Source organism: Mus musculus, chromosome 3 (assembly GCF_000001635.26).
Source record: "Mus musculus strain C57BL/6J chromosome 3, GRCm38.p6 C57BL/6J".
In the NCBI taxonomy this organism is placed as follows: Eukaryota; Metazoa; Chordata; class Mammalia; order Rodentia; family Muridae; genus Mus; species Mus musculus.
Genome location: NC_000069.6, coordinates 64,149,638 through 64,169,630, shown reverse-complemented (window position 1 = coordinate 64,169,630; position 19,993 = coordinate 64,149,638). Strand labels below are relative to the sequence as shown.

At 38.7% G+C, this 19,993-nt stretch overlaps 2 protein-coding genes and 1 pseudogene across 4 annotated transcripts in view; 1 reads left to right on the top strand and 2 right to left on the bottom strand.

Moving 5' to 3' along the window:
• The window catches only part of Vmn2r1 (vomeronasal 2, receptor 1), a 142,676-nt gene that overhangs the window by 51,217 nt on the left and 71,466 nt on the right, over positions 1-19,993 (bottom strand). The window lies entirely within an intron of this gene.
• The window catches only part of Vmn2r2 (vomeronasal 2, receptor 2), a 55,188-nt gene that overhangs the window by 1,287 nt on the left and 33,908 nt on the right, over positions 1-19,993 (top strand). The window lies entirely within an intron of this gene.
• Positions 5,784-6,182, bottom strand: Gm5139 (predicted gene 5139; annotated as a pseudogene).

The following is a 19,993-nucleotide window of genomic DNA, read 5'->3' as shown; positions in this document are numbered from 1 at the left end:
CACCCATATATTGTTAATTAAGATAATTACAAGAGTAATCATCTTATGAGAGCACTAATACTGCTCTCTGTGGCCATACAGACATACAAAGCTCAGAGCAGCCTCAGAAAGGCTTGAGTGACTTTCTTTTGTTTTGCAAACCGTGTGCCTAAGGAAGTTCTTGAAACTTGCCTCTCCTTGCCTCTAAGGTAATTTTCTTTTAGCTAAAAGAACACTGTTACAGATCTATCCAGATGTTGTTCTAAGTAAAGTTCAAATTCAAAGTTTATAAAGGGTCAATCAGAGTGTAGAACTTATAAAGGCATTACAATCTGGCTTGTCTACTTCATGTAAAGTTATTATAGGTTTAAAGGTTCATTTTTTCCTTTGCATTCTGATAACGGTAAAGGGTTTGCTTCTGGTGAACTGGTAATCACTGGAAAATTTTGCCTCTAGGTATGGATAATATAGCTTTACATTATGTAAGAAAAATTTTTATTGTCTCTGCTTCTATACAAGAAGCTAAGAGTTTGAATCTTTCAGTGTACATTGTTTCCTAAGTGGAAAGTATTTTATTAGCTAATGCCTATCAAGGGAAGTTTACTTAAAATCTTTGCTCTTACACAATGAGCTTTAAAGTTCTGGGGAGTAGTTGTTGCTCCAGAAAAGATTCAGAAGCAATATCTGTTTAATATTTAGGGTTTTTGTTAAAATTGCAGTACAGAATATCTAAGAAAGAAAAATTGATTTGCTTCAAAATTTTATTTTCAAAAGCTTCCAGGAGATGTTAATTGGCTAAGGTCTCACCTTAAGGTCTTAAAGTGACATAAACCTTTGTCAGATGTTATCTTGAGAGACACAAATTAACTGGCAAAGAACAAAAGGCTTTGCAGAAAATAAAGGAAGCTTTTATAATTGTTATCAATTATAATCAATGGTAATTAAATATTAGCTGCTTATTTTAGTTATGGTTATTAAATGTACCCACAGCAATTCTTTGGCAAGAGAAAACATTAATGTAAAATCATCTTTCTTTGCCTCAAAGCAAAGTTTTAACATCATATTAAGGCTGCTGTGGTGCTAATAAAGAATTGTAAGATAAATTCATATATTTTAGAAAACTTATAACAAAAATTGTCTTAAAAACATGACAAAGTGTCTGTTCCTTGTTCCAAATGGCAATTAATTTGGTTATTGCAGAATATTAATATTTGGCCTATTGCATACCATCATTTTAAATAAAATTGATAATTACTATCCTAAAGATAAGTTGAAAATTGTTTTAAAGCGTGCTTTTGTACCTTCTATAAATTCATTCATGCATGCATCCCATTTACTGTGTTTAAAAACAGCCCTTCTATGGGAGAAAAGTATATGTGAATTGGATCACATGTTTATTCTTTTGAGTTTCCTCATGCTTCAGCACAGATAATTAAATTGTGTGCTGTAGATGGTGTTTTAAAATGTTGAATAATAAAACTTTAATTTGTATATTAATTGTCAATATTATATCTCAGAGCTTACAATTGCTTAAAATTGTTCATCCTTCAGATACTATAAATTCTCAAATTTGCAATTGTTTATGCATATACAACTCATAAGAAAAAAAATGCTGTTCTTTGAAGAAGACTTTTTGGACATTTAAAAAATTGTTCTAGATTGCCTGGACAAGACCCCTTAAGGCAATGCCATGTTAGATTTATATCTCAGGCAGATTACAGGCCTTACATAAGAATAATCTCGTCCTTTATTTAATCAAAACAGTAATGGCTTAAGATAATATTTTGGTAGTTTTAAAGAAGGTGCATATCAAATTGTGAGAGAGTTGTTCTTGGTGTCCTCAGTTCCTACCTGTTTCCACATAATGGTGTTAATTCTTCAGGACTTATACTTAATCAATTGCTGGCCTTACAACAAGTGGAAAGAGCCATTGAAGAACAATTTGTCACTTATATAGATTACTTTTTGCCTTTACATCTGTTCATTTTTAATACGATTTATATGCAAAAAGGATTGTTGTGGCAAAAGGCTCTTCTAATGTGGATACATTTGAGGATTTCTCCTAAACGTAATATCCTGCCATATTATGAAGCAGTAGCTCAGATGATCATACTTGGAAGGAAACAAGTACTAACTTATTTTGGCAAAGAGCCAGATATCATTGTTCAGCCTTACAGCACAGACCAAGATACTTGGCTGAAGCAGAACAGTATGGATTGGTTGCTTGCTCAAATAGGATTTATAGGAACTATAGATAATCATTATCCTCAAGATAGGTTGATAAAAATTTTAAATGTACATGAGGTGATATTTCCTAAAATGACTTCCTTACAGCCTTTATATAACGCTCTATTGATTTTTACTGACAGCTCTTCTAAAGGGTGAGCTGGATATCTTATGAATAATCAACAAATATTCATAGAGACTCCTGGCCTCTCAGCTCAGTTAGCAGAACTAACAGCAGTACTGAATGTCTTTGAGTCTGTAAATGATGCTTTTAATATTCTTACTGATAGTTTATATGTTGCACAATCAATTCCCTTATTGGAGACTTGTGGTACGTTTAACTATAATAAGCCAGCAGGATCTCTGTTTTCACAATTGCAAAACATCATTCTTGCCCGAAAACATCTGTTTTATATTGGTCATATATGAGCTCATTCTGGCCTTCCTGGACCTTAGCTGCAGGCAATGATTACATCGACAGGGCTCTGATAGGAGAGGCCTTAATTTCAGATCCTGTTGCTTTGATTAGATGTGATCATGATAAATTTCATCTTTCTAGCCATACCTTAAGGCTCAGACACAAGATCACTAAAGAACAGGCAAGAATGGTTGTAAAACAATGTTCTAAATGTATTACATTATCTCCAGTGCCGCATTTAGGAACTAATCCACGAGGTCTTATGCCTAATCATATTTGGCAAATGGATGTAACTCATTATGCAGAATTTGGAAAATTAAAATATATACATGTGTGTATTGACGCTTGTTCAGGATTTCTTTTTGCTTCTCTACATACAGGAGAGGCCTCTAGAAATGTAATTGATCATTGTTTACAAGCCTTTGATGCTATGGGATTGACTAAAATCATTAAGACAGGTAATGGGCCAACCTATAGTAGCAACAATTTTACGTCACTTTGTAAGGAATTTGGTATCAAACATAGAACTGGAATTCCTTATAACCCAATGAGACAAGAAATTGTTGAACATGCTCATCGCACTCTGAAAAACTGGCTTTTTAAAACGAAACAGGGTCAGCTTTACCCTCCACCCCAAAGTCACCAAAAGCACATCTTGCTTTTGTCTTGTTCGTTTTAAATTTCTTGCAAACTGATGTTAAAGGTCAGTCTGCAGGAAATTGCCACTGGCATCCAGTTACTTCCAGAGCCATGGTTAAATGGCGGGACCCATTAACTAATGCGTGGAATGGTCTAGTCCCCGTTTTAATCTGGGGAAGAAGTTCTGTTTGTGGTTTTGTTTTGTTTTGTTTTGTTTTGTTTTGTTTTGTTTTGTTTTTTCACAAAAAGAAGACAAAGCACAATGGCTGCCTGAAAGACTGGTTCATCAAGTGGATACAGATCCTGAATCTTCTAGTAAGTATGATTTTAACCTCCTTGATGGCTAAAAATCCTTTTAGCCTAAAAAGTTAATTTGGAGCACAGCCTACACTTTCAGAGGATCTCCTGCTTTTCTGCTAATTCTCAAAGCCAGCTCCCCCACACAGGGAGGTCAGAGTCTGAGCTTGACAGTTGCTAATTTGCAACTGAATAAAGTACCTGGGCTTTCACAAAGAACATAGGCAACAGAAATCAAGGATACTTGGCATAATCAGAATGCAGTTCTCCCACCACAGTGAGCCCTGGATACCCCAACACACCAGAAAAGCAAGACTCTGATTTAAAACCACATCTCATGATGATGATACAGTACTTTAAGAAGGACAAAAATGACATCCTTACAGAAATACAGGAGAACACAGACAAACAGCTTGAAATCCTTAAAGAGGAAACACAAAAATCCCTTAAAGAATCCTAGAAAAACACAAACAAATGGGTTTAGGAAATGAACAAAACTATCCAGGATCTAAAAAATGGAAATAGAAACAATAAAGGAATCACAAAGGGGGACAAGCCTGGAGACAAAAGAAACTAGAAAAGATATCAGGACTCAGGGATGCAAGCATTACCAACAGAACACACACACACAAAAAAAAAAAAAAAAAAAATAGAAGAGAAAATGACAGGTACAGAAGATACCTTAGAAAACATTGTCACAACAGTCAAAGAAAATGCAAAATGCAAAAAGCTTCTAACCAAAAACATCCAGAAAATCCAGGACAAAATGAGAAGATAAAACCTAAGGATAATAGATATAGAAGATAGTGAAGTTTCCTTACTCAAAGGGATAGTAAATATCTTCAACAAAGTTATAGAAGAAAACTTCACTAACCTAGAGAAAAAGATGTCCATAAACATATAAGACTTCTACAGAACTCCAAATAGATTGGCACTGAAAGGAAATTCCTCCCATCACATAACAGTCAAAACACCAAATCCACAAAACAAAGAGAGAATATTAAAAGCAGTAGAGAAAAAGGTCAAGTAACATATGAAGGCAAACCTATCAGATTTATGTCAGACTCCTTACCAGAGACTATGATAGCTAGAAGATCCTGGACAGATGTCATACAGACCCTAGGAGAACACAACTGCCAGTCCAGGCTACTGTATCCAGCAAAACTCTCAATTACCATAGATGGAGAAACCAAGATATTCCATGACAAAACCAAATTTACACAGTACCTTTACACAAATCCAACCCTACAAAGGATAATACATGGAAAACACCAATATAAGGAGGAAAACTACACCCTAGAAAAAGTAAGAAAGTAATCTTTTTTCAACAAACCCAAAAGAAGATAGCCACACAAACATGAAAATAACATTAAAAATAACAGAAAGCAACAGTCACTATTCCTTGGTATCTCTTAACATCAATGAACTCAAATCCGAAATAAAAAGACACAGAATAAAAGACTGGATACATAAACAGGACCCAGAATTTTGCTGCATACAGGAAACACACTTCAGTATCAAAGACAGAGAGCACCTCAAAATACAGGCCTGGAAAACAATTTGCTAAGCAAATGGTCCCAAGAAGCAAGTTGGAGTAGCCATTCTAATATTGAATAAAATTGGCATTTAGCCAAAAGTTATCAAAAAAGATAAGGAAGGACATTTCATACACATTAAAGGAAAAATCCACCAAGAACTCTCAATTCTGGACATCTATGCTCCAAATGCAAGGGCACCCACATTCATAAAGCTCAAAGCACACATTGAATGAACACCACAAAATAATAGTGGGAGACTTCAACACTCCATTCTCATCAAAGGACAGGACATGGAAACAGAAACTAAACAGAGACACCATGAAGCTGACAAAAGTTATGGACAATATGGATTTAACAGATATCTACAGAATTTTCTGTGCTAAAACAAAGGAATATACCTTCTTGGCACTGCATGGTACATTTTACAAAACGGACTATATAATTGGTCACAAAACAGGCCTCAGTACATACAAGGAGATTGAAATAATCCCATGCATCTTAATGAGATCACTATAGACTAAGTCTGGTCTTCAAGAACGAGAGAGAGAGAGAGAGAGAGAGAGAGAGAGAGAGAGAGAGAGAGAGAGAGAGAGAGCTTCCATACACATGGAAGAAACAACACTCTACTGAATGATAAATGGTCAAGGAAGAAGTAAAGAAAGATATTAACTACTTTTATTTATTTATTTTTTGTGGGTGCAGCAAACTTTACTGATGGTATTCAAGAGAGTAGGGAGGGCTCCCTAGGCCCCTCCTGTTATTATGGGCGTCTGGGCTGGAAATTGTGAGGGAGATGCTCAGTGTTGGGGGCCGAGTTGGGATAGGGACTCCTCAGCAACCGAGGGCCTCTCTCTTGCTCTCAGTGTCCTTGCTGGGGTGGGTGGTCCAGGGTTTCTTACTCCTTGGAGGCCATGTAGGCCATGAGGTCCACCACCCTGTTGCTATAGCCGAATTCATTGTTATACCACGAAATGAGCTTGACAAAGTTGTCATTGAGAGCAATGCCAGCACCGGCATCGAAGGTGGAAGAGTGAGAGTTGCTGTTGAAGTCACAGGAGACAACCTGGTCCTCAGTGTAGCAGAAGGCAGCCCTGGTGACCAGGTGCCCAATATGGGCAAATCTGTTCACACCGACCTTCACCATTTTGTCTACAGGACGATGCGGCTGTCTCTGGAACAGGGAGGAGCAGAGAGCCTATGTATATATTTTTTTATTAGGTATTTTCTTCATTTACATTTCCAATGCTATCCCAAAAGTCCCCCCATAACCCCACACTCCCACTTCTTGGCCCTGGTGTTCCCCTGTACTGAGGCATATAAAGCTTGCAAGACCAATGGGCCTTTCTTTCCAATGATGGCCGACGAGAAACATGAGCTCTGGGGGGGTGGAGGGGGTACTGGTTAGTTCATATTGTTGTTCCACCTATAGGGTTGCAGATCCCTTTAGCTCCTTGGGTACTTTCTCTAGCTCCTCCATTGGGGGCCCTGTGACCCATCCAATAGCTGATTGTGAGCATCCACTTCTGTGTTTGCTAGGACCCGGCATAGCCTCACAAGAGAAAGCTATAACTGGGTCCTTTCAGCAAAATCTTGCTAGTGTATGCAATGGTGTCAGCGTTTGGAGGCTGATTATGGGACAGATCCCCGGGTATGGCATTCTCTAGATGGTCCATCCTTTCATCTCAGCTCCAAACTTTGTCTCTGCAACTCCTTCCATGGGTGTTTTCTTCCCAATTCTAAGAAGGGAAAGTGGCCACATTTTGGTCTTCGTTCTTCTTGAGTTTCATGTGTTTTGCAGATTGTATCTTGTATCTTGGGTAAACTTAGAATACCCAAGTGGATATTAACGACTTTTTAGAGTTTAATGAAAATGAAGGCACAACATATTGAAACTTATGGGACACAATGAAAGCAGTGCTAAGAGGAATAATCATAGCTCTGAGTGCCTCGAAAAAGAAACTGGACAGTGCGTACTTAGCAGCTTGACAGCACACCTGAAAGCACTAGAACAAAAAGAAGCAATACACCCAAAAGGAATAGATGGCAAGAAATAATCAATCTCAAGGCTGAAATAAGCCAAGTAGGAAAAAAAATCTATACAAAGAATCAACAAAACCTGGAGCTGATTCTTTGAGAAAATCAACAAGATAGATAAACCCTTAGCCAGACTAGCCAGAAGGCAGAGAGACAGTATGCAAATTAACAAAATCAGAAATGAAAAGGCAGATATTACAACAGAAACAGGAAATTCAAAAAATCGCCAGCTTTTACTCCTGAAGTTTATATTTAACAAAAACAGGAAAATCTGGATGAAATAGACAGTTTTCTAGACAGATATCAAATGCCAAAGTTAAAACAGGATCAAATAAATGATCTAAGCAGTCTAATAAAGCCTAAAGAAATAGAATCAGTCCTTAAAAGTCTCCCAATTAAAGAAAAAGCTCAGGACCAGATGGATTTAGTGCAGAATTTTATCATACCTTCAAAGAAAAACTAATACCAATACTCTTCAAACTATTACACAAAATAGAAACAGAAGGAATACTACCTAATTCATTTTATGAAGCCACAGTTACACTGATATCAAAACCACACAAAGATCCAAAAAAGAAAGAGAACTTCAGACTGATTTCCCGTATGAATATCGATGCAAAAATATTCAATTCTCAAAAACTGAATACAAGAACATTTCAAACGATCATTCACCACAATCAAGTAGGCTTCAACCCAGGGATTCAGGGATGGTTCAATATATGAAAATCCATCAATGTCCCTTCATGTTAAAAGTCTTGGAAAGATCAGGAACTCAGGTCCATAGTTAAACACAGTAAAAACAATATCCAGCAAACCAGTAGTCAACATTAAACTACATGGAGAGAACTTGAAGCACTCCTACTACAATCAGGGACTAGAAAAGCCTGCCCACTCTCTATCTATTCAACATAGTACTTGAAGTTCTAGCCAGAGCAATTAGAAAGTAAAAGGAGGTCAAAGGAATATAAATTGGAAAACAAGAAGTCAAAATATCACTCTTTGCAGATGATATAATAGTATAATTAAGTGACCCCAAAAATTACACCAGAGAACTCCTACAGCTGAAAGAAAAAACTTCAGCAAAACGGCCAGAAGTACAATTAACTCAAAAAAAAAAAATCATTAGCTTTCCTATACTCAAAGGATAAATAGACTGAGAAAGAAATTAAGGAAACTTTGCCCCTCACAACAGTCACAAAAAAAACATAAAATATCTTGGTGTGAAACAACTGAAAGATCTGTGCAACAAGAACTTCAAGTCTGTGAAGAAAGAAATCGAAGAAGGCCTTAGAAGATGGAAAAAATGTCCCATGCTCATTGGATTGGAAGGATTAATATAATAAGATTGGCCGTCTTGTAGAAGGCAATCTCCAGATTCAATGCAATCCCCATCAAAATTCAAACTCAATACTTCATATTGTTAGAGAGAACAATTTGCAAATTCATTTGCAATAACAAAAAACCCAGGGTAGCAAAAATTATTATCAACAAAAAAGTATATCTGGTAGAATCGCCAACCCTGACCTCAACCTGTGCTTCAGAGCTATAGTGGTAAAAACTAAAGGGTATTGGAACAGTGACAGGCAGGTAGATCAGTGGAATAGAATTGAAGACCAAGAAATGAACCCACACACCTATGGTCACTTGATTTTTGACAAAGGAGCTAAAACCATCCAGTGGAAAAAAGACAGCATTTTCAATAAATGATGCTGGTTCAACTGGCAGTCAGCACATAAAAGAATGCAAATTGACCCATTCTTCTTCTTTTTTTTTGATAAATACTGTATTTTTTATTACATATTTTCCTCAATTACATTTCCAATGCTAGCCCAAAAGTCACCCATGCCCCCCCCCCCACTCCCCTACCCACCCATTCCCATTTTTTGGCCCTGGCATTCCCCTGTACTGGGGCATATAAAGTTTGCCTGTCCAATGGGCCTCTCTTTGCAGTGATGGCCAACTAGGCCATCTTTTGATACATATGCAGCTAGAGTCAAGAGCTCCGGGGTACTGATTAGATCATAATGTTGTTGCACCTGCAGGGTTGCAGATCTCTTTAGCTCCTTGGATACGTTCTCTAGCTCCTCCATTGGGGGCCCTGTGATCCATCCAATAGCTGACTGTGAGCATCCACTTCTGTGTTTGCTAGGCCCTGGCATAGTCTCACAAGAGACAGCTATATCTGGGTCCTTTCAGCAAAATCTTGCTAGTATATGCAATGGTGTCAGCGTTTGGAAGCTAATTATGGGATGGATCCCTGGATATGGCAGGCTCTAGATGGTCCTATTTAAAAATGGAGATAAGAGGTAAACAGAATTCTCAACTGACGAAACTCAAATGGACGATAAGCACCTAAAGAAATGTTCAACATCCTTACTCATCAGTGAAATGCAAATCAAAACAAACCTGAGATTCCACCTCACACCAGTCAGAATGTCTTACATAAAAAAACTCAAGTGACATATGCAATAGTGTCTGGGTTTGGTGGTTGTATATGGGATTGATCCCCATTTGGGGCAGTCTCTGGATGGTCCTTCCTTCTACCTCAGCTCTGAACTTTGTCTCTATAACTCCTTCCATGTGGATTTTGTTCCCCATTCTAAGGAGGAATGAAGTAACCACACTTTGGTCTTCCTTCTTGAGTTTTATGTGTTTTGCAAATTGTATCTTGGGTATTCTAAGCTTCTAGGCTAATATCCACTTATCAGTGAGTGCATATCATGTGTGTTCTTTTGTGATTAGGTTACCTCACTCAGGATCATATCCTCCAGAACTATCTATGTGCCTAAGAATTTCATGAATTCATTGTTTTTAATTGCTAAGTAGTACTCCATTGTGTAAATGGACCACAACTTCTGAGGGACATCTGGGTTCTTCCCAGCTTCTGGCTATTATGAATAAGTCTGCTATGAACACAGTGGAGCATGTGTCCTTATTACCAGTTGGAACATCTTCTGGGTATATACCCAGGAGAGGTATTGCTGGATCTTCCAGCATATGCCAGAAAGATTTTGCTGACAGGACCCTGATATAGCTCTCTCTTGTGAGGCTATGCCTGTGCCTGACAAATATAGAAGTGGATGCCCACAGTTATCTATTGGATGGAACACAGGGCGCCTAATGAAGGAGCTAGAGAAAGTACCCAAGGAGAGAAAGGGGTCTGCAACCCTATAGGAGGAACAATAATATGAACTAACCAGTACCCCCCCCCCCAGAGCTGTGTCTCTAGGAGAGGCCCTTGTGAAGATCTTATACCCCAGTATAGGGAAATGGAATGCCAGGGCCAGGAAGCAGGAGTGGGTGGGTTGGGGAGCAGGGTGGGGGTGGGGGAAGGTATAGGGGACATTAGGGATAGCATTTGAAATGTAAGTGAAGAAAATATCTAATAAAAAAGGGGGGAGACATAACAACAGACACTGAGGAAATCCTGAGAATCATAAGGACTTATATTAAAACCTATACTCCATCAAACTGGGAACCTGAAATAAATGGATATTTTTTCTTAAAAAAAAAAAACAACAGGTGACAGTAGATTCTGGCAAGGATGTACAGAAAGAAAGACACTCCTCCATTTTTTGGTATGATTGAAAACTGGTATAACCTCTCTGGAAATAAGTCTGGCAGTTTCTCAGAAAATTGGACATAGTACTACCAGAGGATACAGCTATATAACTCCTGGACATATACCCAGAAGATGGTCCAACGTATAGTAAGGACACATGTTCCACTATGATCATTGCAGCCTTATTTATAATAGCCAGAAGCTGGAAAGAACCCAAATGTCCCTCAACAGAGAAATAGATACAGAAAAGGTGGTACATTTACACAATGGAATACTGCTCAGCTATTAAAAACAATGACTCCATGAAATTCTCAGGCAAATGGATGGATCTAGAAAATATCATTCTTAGTGAGATAATTCAGTCTCTAAAGACTACACAGGCTGTGTACTCACTGGTAAGTGGATATTAGGCAAAGAGCATGGAATACCCGTGACACAACTCACATACCACATGAAGCTCAAGAAGAAGGAAAGAGTGGATGTTTCCGTCCTAAAAGGGGGAACAATATAATCAAGGGAAGGAAGTAGAGGATTGGAGAGACTTGGGACGAAGAGAAGTGGGAGAGGGGTAAGGGGAAAGGGGTAAGACTCAGGTATGGGATTAGATGGTGGAGATGTACAGAGGGTCAGGAAATTGAAGACAGGTATGTAGCGATGGGAAATGGGGAACTGGGGGTAGCAATCAGAAAGTCCCAGATGCCAGGAAATCAAGAGCCTCCCAGGACCCCATGGGGATGACATTAGCTGAATTAACCCACAAAGTGGATGGAGAACCTGTTAAGACCATATCCAGAGGTTAGGCATGCCCCACTCTGGTTGAGGGAAGGGGCTACCCACCTATCTTCAAAATTTTAACCCAGAGTTGTTTCTGTCTTAAGGAAACACGGGGACAAGGAATGTAGCAGAGACTGAGGGAAAGGCTATCCAGAGACTGTTCCACCTAGAGATCCATACCACATACAGACATTAAACCCAGATCATATGGCAGATGCCAAGAAGTGCTTGCTGACAGCAGCCTGATAGGGCTGTCTCCCGAGAGGCTCTGCCAGATCCTAACCAATACAGATGTGGATGCACCCAGCCAACAATCGGACTGACCACAGGGACCCCAAAGGAGGAGTTAGGGGAAGGAATGAAGGAGCTGAAAGGGCCTTATTTCATATCAGTGGGAGGGGAGGCCATTGGTGCTGTGAAGGCTTGATGCCCCAGTGTAGAGGAATGCTAAAGTGGTGAGGCAGGAGTGGGTAGGTAGGTGGAGGAGCACCCTCATAGAAGCAGGGTAGGGGGGAATGGGATAGGGGATTTGTAGAGGGGAAACTGGGAAAGGGGGTAACATCTGAAATGTAAATAAATAAAATATCCAATTTTTTAAAAAAGAGAAAGAAAAAGTAAATGTAGCAGAGGGTTCAAGTCACATCCTCAGTATGCTGATGTTAGTAGCAGAATTAGAACCACTTAAATAAAGCAAAGAAGTTTCATTATTAGAAGTCACTGATAATCACTTGGAGTTTTGCATAGTTGCCATTGTGATGCTATATTTATGAACATATATTTCAATATTTTGCTCTTTTCTTCATCTTACTGCTAACACTTTCCCATTTTCATGCCAATTCTATTCTCATGAAATTACTCCAAACAAAATGAAAGAAGCTTTAAAAATCAATAAAATTGCTTCATTTCCCTTTGTGAAAAAAAGCCAAATTCATAAAGAGCCAATTAAAAACTTAGGGGAAAAGAAAAAAGCTCATTCCTCCAGCTAATTGGTCACTGGTAGAGAGGAAGTGCACTCTGTCACTCTATGTGTCTCAGAGGCTAGCATGGAGTTCAACTACAGAGATGACCTATTGATCAAAACAGAGCAACTATGGGTTGCTGTATGTAGTTTTTGCTGCCTGCTTCATGTTTCCAGGCAGGTTACATGCATGCACCTGCCCAGAAGCTATCTCATATTCTCACGTAGAAATCACACACACACACACACACACACACACACACACACCTTTGATAACTCAATGACTGGGTACTCCTAATCCTTCCCATACTACCACAGGTACAGTCAGGCTAGTGGCCAGTTTACTTATCCAGAAACTCATGAGACTGGTCGGATTTATTTCCTATGCTAACAAAGTTCCCTTCTTCTCTCTTAGTCCTCTGATTCTCTCTCTGCATCCTACTTATGCAACTCACAGTATCCCAACCCATGCTCAACCATTGGATACTGGCATCTTTGTTGATGGATCAAAATCTACTTGGGGGTGAGGACCTTCAGCATCAGTAAACACAGATTCCTGATCAAAGCATCAGAACCACCCACTACATCTCACATTTTCTGTCCAATTAAAAACAAAAAACAAAAGACTTTTCTTTCAGACATAAATTGAGCAGAACCATAATCATGTAAATTACAAAGTATGATATACAATTAAAACCTAGTCCTTCATATTTGTCAATTAGATGAATTACTCTCCCATCATTCCTAACTTAAAGAATTACAGTTCTATCCCTGAATTATGTTTATCCTGTAACACCAACTGAAAACCATGCTTTCTACTCTATATCATGTCTTTAATGATGAACAACTTAAGTTTGTTTAAAGGACTATAGTAAATCTTCAATCCCGTCAGAAATCTGAGAATGAATTGAATATTACCTGAGTGTAGGAAGTACCCAACATAGTTTCTCACACTTAAACAAATTGTAGAGACAGTAGATTACCTTGACAGCCCTCTCATTTCTCATAACATTGAAGCTACTGTCTTTTACCTTCTGGCCTTGGATCATGTGACAAACCTTTGTAAAGCAGCATTGTGGAGGACTGTTTACCCTGTCCTGTCAGATTTATTAGTGGACTGTTCCACATAGTGTGTGCTTTTCATGGAAGTATTTTGTCTGTAGATAAAAAAGGCAATATCTGCCCCATGGCTACCTTGCCACCATGAGCAACCTCACCTGAAGGTAAAGATGTTGAATTCATTGAAGGAGAATGAGGAATCTGTAATGAGCAAACATGTCTCATTGTCAAATGATCATTAATAGTGAAATAACATTAAATGTCACATTCTGTGGAATTCTGAAGTTTTTGAAGAATATCTATGTAAATTATATTTAAAAGAATTGCATAACCAGAGTGCCTTTCTAAGAATAATAATATTAATTTTAAATTTTGTATCAATTCATACCAATAAAAACCTCTAATCTATATCAATATATAAATTCTGTACCAATATATGAAATTATTACTTCAAGTTTACATCAATTACAAAGGTTTATACCAATGTAAGATTGTGCCATCCCATCTATTTCCTCCATGTTCAAGATTATGATCATTCCCAAATTATCCCTTAAAATGACAACCTATCTAGTATATAAAATATCTGTAACCAGACGCCCAAATATAAGGAGTTAGGCTAAGGTCTCTCCATGGTTTCTTGCTGATTGAGGTGACTTCAAACTCTTTAAATGGGTGGAGAATGATAGGAAAATTAGAAAACCTGCTAGACTTAAGAAAGCTATCTTTAGCATCTGCTATCCATTTTCTGTATGCTTAGAAGGCTCAGGGCTTAACTCAAGTTCTGACTGGATCTGTCTGAAAGGCAAGATGATGTGGAATCAGCAGCAATCCCTGATTATGGGCATCAGGAAGCAGGGTGCCAAGCAGTTCAGTTCAGCATCTCTGCCAAATCTGTACATTCTGTAACATTTAAATCTCACAATCAAAGTATTAGTACCATTAAGATTTTCATATGGATTGTGCAGGGTGCACAGATCAGATAAGGATGAAATATTCTTCTTTGTAGGAGCAGGTGAAAGACAACTGTCTTTTTATGAGTTAAGCTTATGGATAACCAAATGTAATAAATCTTCATTCATGCCAAATGAAGGAGGGCAATTACTGAACTGTTCCTATGTCAAGGAATCAACAGATCAATTTACCTGTCTAGTTGGATTTTTCTAATGTTTTGAGATCTTCAGGTGGTACTCCCCTATCATATCTGATCCATATCACTCTAGAAGGAAGCCAGAGTTTATTCTCCTTCCCTATCAATACAAAAACAGAGTTTTTCTTCCAAAATAGCATGTCCTTGGTCCAGTAATCGGAATTCATTAAGGGTATAGCTAGATCTCTCTCCCAGAAGAACTTTAACATAACCAGCAAAATCATTACCCCAATCATTTTGATAATCAAAACAAATTAAAGCAATTTCAACAACTATTACCTGTTGAGACAGTGCATCTATTATTTCCTGCCCCAACCTTCATGAGATAAAGGCAAAAATTGATTATACATCTTTGTAAACTGGAATAATTCCTAATATGCAGGTTAATATCTCTGTGGGTAAGTAGTGTGTCCCTTCTCTCTATATAATTCTCAAGGCTTAAAGTTCTACTGTCTGAGGTATCCTAGGCTCCTTAAGTCCTTCTTTCAAACTTATGCTTTTAAGTTCAAAAGCCTCAATAATTATGTGTTTGTGTGTGTGTGTGTGTGTGTGTGTGTGTGTGTGTGTGTGTGTAATATATATGTATATTTAACTTTAATTTAATTCCCTTTTACTTACTGTATAAGCCTATTTAACATACTAGGCTGACAATCCCAGAAATACTGTGTCAACCTCATTCAGAAATCTCAAGAGACTGTCCTGGCAATACTCTTACATATCTTTAGATCATTTGTCCATTTATTTCCCTAACTTCTCTCTTTTGTGAAGCTTAATATCTGTTGGGTCTACCATCTGGCTCTCTAGTTCTCATCTTAAGTTCTTTGTATCACTTTTGAACCTTGGGAAGAAATCCCCATGTGGGTCAGGCAAAATCTGTATATTCCCTTCTATCCTTAAAAGCAATTAAATTTATAAATCCCTATCCTTTATTCATCTGATGCCTAGTGACAGGCAGCTTTATTGTCTATTTCTATTTACCTCACTCCTCACACTTGGGGAACAAGTCAGCCTGTTTGCACAGCAGGAGTTCCCATCATCTCTAAGCAGAGACTTTCCTTGCCAGACCACTGTGTTCCTTTGTTCTATTTCTCCAAGCTTGAAGCATTGGGCTTCAGCTTGGCTTGCTGGAGAACCTGTTCTTCCAACTCCTAGACTTATACGACTTGTATGTGTGCATTACATCTGAGAATTCCTTAAATTAATTAATGGATTCTCTCCCCACATTGTGTAGCATGTATTGCATGTAAATTTTGCGGCCTGCTTTGTGTTCCAGGCCTGCTGCATGTGCCCACCTGCCCAGGAGAAGTCTCAGATCAAAGCATAGACAACCCACGCAAGCACAAACACAAACTACTTTTAAAATGCCTTTGCTAATTCAATGACTGGGCACTCCCTACTCTTCCCCTGCTATCCCAGGAGAGTTAAGTGGGGCCTTACCCAGAAACTCACATGGCTCACATAACTGGTTGGCCTTATGCCCTCCACTCTTGCATCCCTAACTCCTCTCTCAATCTCAGACTCTTTCTGTGTGTCCTACCTACTCCATTCTCGGTGTCCCTCGCTGTGCTAAGCCATGACACCATCTCTAATAATAGATCAAAATCCATTTGGGAACAAGGATCTTTAGTGTCAGTAAACACCCATTCCTCATAAATGAATTAGAACCACCCTCCTTATTGGGTCCCTAAAATAGCGAACAACCACATATTAGAAAGTCTCACCTTGACACATCACAGATCCTGAGTGAGAGAAAGGAAGAAGTAGTCAGTTGTGAAGAGCAAGGTAGCTGATGCTGACAAGATTAGGGAGCAGAAACAACGGCATTGCTAGATAGGAGTACATAGAGAATGGTAGCCCCTACCTAGGTCAAGAGCAGATTTTACCAGCTGAGACTAGCCCAGGGTGTTGATAACTCTTGGGCCGAGGCCAGTGGGTTTATTACACTCTACAGTAATCTATTTTTTCTCTGTGTCTATAGGACTGAAGTTACATTGGTATGTATAATATCCACAGCTGCATCCTTCCAGGAGCGTTATTGAGGAGTTCTTGATGATATAAAATCAAATCCTTCACCTGTATCAACCTCAGTACTCTAAATGCCTGTTGAACTCACTATGAAAATAGGGCACATTTCGGTTAAAGCATTATCCCCACCCCAGAGAATATTATCTAGTTATCTAGGAACTCTCATGGTGAGAGGGGCAGAAAAGCAATAAAATTAAGTGTAGACAGCAGAGGCACCTGTAAACATACAAGGAATGATAGTGAGGTAAAAAACACTGCTTAAATTATATGACATCAACTGTCCAGTATTGACCACAACAACGTAAGCTGTAGGAAAAGAAAAAAAAAGTCTATATATTCAAGGTACACTTTTGCCTTATGCATAAGGCTGGAATTCTATAGAAGAAACTACATAAAACTTTCTCTCTCTCTCTCTCTCTCTCTATATATATATATATATATATAGAGAGAGAGATATCCCTATCTCCCTCTGTCTCTCTCTCTCTCCCACTCTCTCTTGATTTTCTTCTTTCCTTTTTACTATACTTTACTGTACTTTACGATGTCGTCACTGTTGTTACTTTATTTTATTATTTAAATTAGTTCTGTTTCTATTTGTTATTCTCCTTCAAAGTGTATTGAATTCACAGCACAATGGAGGGATGGATGGACAGCCTATAAATAGCTTGTTACCCCCAACATCCACCCAATGGAAGAGTTTGCAACATTAGTTGAGATTTTTATACTGGCTCCAGTAGTCTTATGCTCCAGTAGTGAAGCTTTTGCAACCTGTTGTCAAGGCAATCCTAAAGGACCCTTCAGACCACTTTCTTTTTACAGCCTGTAACAGAGTGGAATATGCCAGAAGATTATATGGTACACTTCATTCACATACTGCCGTGCAAGTGACTCAAATAGCTTTAGTTCTTTTAAACGTCTCCAGTTAGTGGATAGATAAATTCCTGACAAAACTCAAACACTCTAATCAGAATATTGGTATTGATGCAGGACTCAACTTGACCACAGCGTCACTGTATTTACATGTGTCTGTGTGTCTATCTCTTCTTCCTTCTGTCACCAACACTAGCAAGTGTTCCAACATCCAAGTCATGAAGGACAACACACACCAGCCACTCTTTCCATACACAAAACCCAACTGAACAACTATATTACTAATATTCAATCAATAGAGGAACCACAAAATTTCTCCTGATTTCAGAGAAATATAGAAAGTGTACCATGATACAGAAAGGACATATATGATGCAGCCAGTTACTTAACTGTAAAGGGACAAAGCCCATCTATTTATGTACCAGTAGTTACCTAAAATACTATGATATGGGGAAAGAGATATTTTTTCAAAAGTCCTCCTTTACTTTAAAAAATATTTTCCCAAAATTTCAGAGAACTTTTTTTATTTGCTTGTATCTTCCCTATATTCATCACATATAGACTTGAAAAAAACCGAGGACCACACAATGTCAACTTAAAAGACAGTGGCCATGCATGGGCCAACTGTGTCTCCTGCACCAAATACCATACAGTCTCATTAAATCATTAACTTTCTTCTCACATAAAGAGTAGTCTCAGATTATGTATTTCAAATTCCTTCTATAAATGTTGAAAATTAACACTAGAAGGAAGATTATCAACCTCTAAGGAAGTCGTATTTTATGTATATAAAAGCAACCATATTCCAAACTTCTTAACATTTATTATTTAAACTGAAAACTTCTTGAGGGATAAAGAAACTGTGCTTCATACCACTCCTGAGCATATACACAGAAGGACACAAACTTGTAATAGGGACACATGCTCCACTATATTCATAGCAGCCTTATTTATAACAGCCAGTAGCTAGAAAGAACCCAGATGTCTCTCAACAGAGAAATGGCTACAGAAAATGGGATACATTTACACAGTAAAGTACACTTCATTCACATACTGCCGTGCAAGTGACTCAAATAGCTTTAGTTCTTTTAAACGTCTCCAGTTAGTGGATAGATAAATTCCTCAGCTATTAAAAACAATGAATTTATGAAATTCTTACGCAAATGGATGGATCTGGAGGATATCATCCTGTCTTAGTTAGGGTTTTATTGCTGTGAACAGACACCATGGCAAGTCTTATAAAAACAACACTTAATTAGGGCTGGCTTACAGGTTCAGAGGTTCAGTCCATTATCATCCAGGTGGGATCATGGCAGTACCCAGGCAGGTATGGTGCAGGCAGAGCTGAGAGTTCTACATCTTCAACCAAAGGCTGCTAGTGGAACACTGACTTCCAGGCAACTAGGGTGAGGGTCTTAAGCCCACACCCACAGTGACACACCTATTCCAACAGGCCATATCTCTAAATGGTGCCACTCCCTGGCCCAAGAATATACAAACCATCACACATGCTGAGTGAAGGAACCCAATCATAAAAGAAAACACATGATATGCGCTCACTGATAAGTGCATATTAGCCCAGAAACTTAGAATACCCAAGATACAATTTGTAAAACTGGTGAAACTCAAGAAGAATGAAGAGCAAAGTGTGGATACTTCGTTCCTTCTTAGAATGGGGAACAAAATACCCATGGAAGGAGTTACAGAGACAAAGTTCGGAGCTGAGATGGAAGGAAGGACCATCCAGAGACTGCCCCACCTGGGGATCCATCCCATAAACAACCACCAAACCCAGACACTATTGCATATACCAACAAGATTTTGCTGACAGGACCCTGATATAGCTGTCTTCTGTGAGGCCATGCCAGTGGCTGGCAAATACAGAAGTGGATGCTCACAGCATCTATTGGATAGTAGAACACAAGGTCCCCAATGAAGGAGCTAGAGAAAGTACCCAAGGAGCTGAGGGGTCTGCAGCCCTATAGGAGAAACAACAATATGAACTAAACAGTACCCCCAGAACTCACGTCTCTATCTGCATACGTAGCAGAGGATGGCCTAGTCGGCCATTAGTGGGAGGAAATGTCCTTGGTCTTGTGAAGACTCTAGGCCCCAGTATAGGGGAATGCCAGGGCCAGTAAGTGGAGAGGGTGGGTTGGGGAACAGGGGGAGGGTGGAGGATATAGGGGATTATCAGAGAGGAAACTAGGAAAGGGGATAGCATTTGAAATGTAATGAAGAAAACATCCAATAAAAAAAGAAACTGTGCTTCTGTTGTACAACACCATGTTTCACACTGTCCTTTCATGATGATCTTTCTCACACACAGTTTAAATGACTGGAAAAGTTGAATAAAATAATTACAGAGTGCAGGTTGAATTACTATGGCTATCTCCTCAGCTCCATTCCTATGTCAAAACTAAATTGGATTTCTTTCCAAAGAGGGGTATTTGGTTGAAGGTAGGCA